A 1,975-nucleotide genomic window follows, 5' to 3' on the forward strand; every position below is an offset into this window, starting at 1 on the left:
TTACTTGTAAGTACCTAGTATATGTCTTAATTATTGGATTTTTTTTTTACGAATTTAGTAATTTATTAATTTTTGTTTAAAATAATGACTTTTTATAACAAATCAATTTATAAAATATGTATTTATGTATTGTATATGTATACTTAGATTAAGGAAATAGTCTCGACAATAACTATGTTATTATAAATTCAAAAATTATGATTTGTTAAAGTGACACATCATTTAATTGTGCAATTTTATTGTTGCATAGTTGCAGTAACTTGGGATTATTTAATTAAACAAATACAATAACTGTTTCATTAAATATAAATTTATTAATATTTTAATAAAATTGTATGCTTTAAAAAAATTAATAATAAATATAGATTTTTTTTTTAATTACATATATTGATTTAATTATGGTGTTTATCAATGATTAATTATTTTATAAACTGTTCAAAAATCAATCTGAAAAGGTTAAATATTTTAACTAAATTCAAAAGCTTTTAGGTTTGGTACAATGTCATTGTTGTGGTAAAATGCAGCTTAACATAATTTACTTGCACCGCAAATAAAACATATTTTATCACCACCCTGGCAATGTGTGTGTGTGTCTTTTTGAGTATAAAACTTTGTACCAATAAAATAATGGAAAGCACTAAAAAAATTAAATATAATAATTATTAACAAATAAAGGATTTTTTAGAGTATGATTCTGGTTAAATATAAAATTTGAATAGCCTGGTTCGGTTTAGGTTTGAATAATCGGTGCAAGTTTGTTTAATTTGAATTTTTAAATCAATTTTTATTTCTTCATTAACTTTTTTATAGTCATAAACAATTATTATTAATTTTATTTTGAAACCTACTGAAATTTATAATATTATATAATAATTAAATAATTAAAACCTTTTTGATTTTTTAAATGTACAACTTACAAATATTTCAATAAAACAGTTTAATTATTTAATAAATTTACTATTTCTCAACATACATAATATATGAGTCGTATCTATGTAAATCAATCATAAGTGATTTATATTATAAGTTTTTTTTTTTAATATTACAAAAAATACATATTTTGTGATCTTTTGATTTTGTTTATTAAATAAATCTAAAAACACTTAATACATATATTTTGTTATAAAATCTAAACATACATCTTTCATCAAATTTTGTTTGTTATACTTTATTTTAATATTTAAAATAAGCAAATTGCAATACAAAAATTAGTTAAATTATGTCAACAAATTCTTTTGCAAGAAGATAGCGAAAAATATAATATTAGCTGTTAATTTAAAATAAAATTGCATTTAAATGTAATGATCAATGTATGTTTAACTAATTTAAAATATAAATGTTTTTGATTCAAATGTGTTTTTTATTATAACTTAAATACCTGGGAGATTTTAATATTTAGATCACATAACTTATAAATTATGATTTAAGGGTGAGACTTACTTATCTTAAATATTATTGTATTAAATAAAAAAATAACTAATGACCATGTTGTAATTATAAATAAATATAAACAAAATTTATAAAATAAAATTTTAATAATTGTATGGATTTATTATTTATAAATTATAATAATTTACTTTTGACTATTCATTTTTCCGAATTTTAGTTTACTCAAATAGACAATAATAATATATTATGTAATATTAAGTTTGAATTATTCAGTAGTTTTAAATTAATATAATAATATTCATGGCTATTAAAATCAAGGACTTAACATATAGCTTATATGTCTATACTTTATATTTAACATTTAGCAAAAATTTGTAATTTGATATTTTTCATACAGATAATTTTATTAAGTAATTTGGCACTGATAAAACAAGCCATTAAGCAGTTAGGTACTATTTATTACTTTTTAATTTACTATATATTCAAAAGTGTTAGCACCTTAAAACAAGAAAAATTTACAAAAATATATACCTAATAATTTGATCCAATCTTAACGTATTAAGTAAAATTTCTTATTTTCACTCAG

Source organism: Melanaphis sacchari, unplaced genomic scaffold, assembly GCF_002803265.2.
Source record: "Melanaphis sacchari strain LSU unplaced genomic scaffold, SCAv2.0 Contig74_pilon_pilon, whole genome shotgun sequence".
In the NCBI taxonomy this organism is placed as follows: Eukaryota; Metazoa; Arthropoda; class Insecta; order Hemiptera; family Aphididae; genus Melanaphis; species Melanaphis sacchari.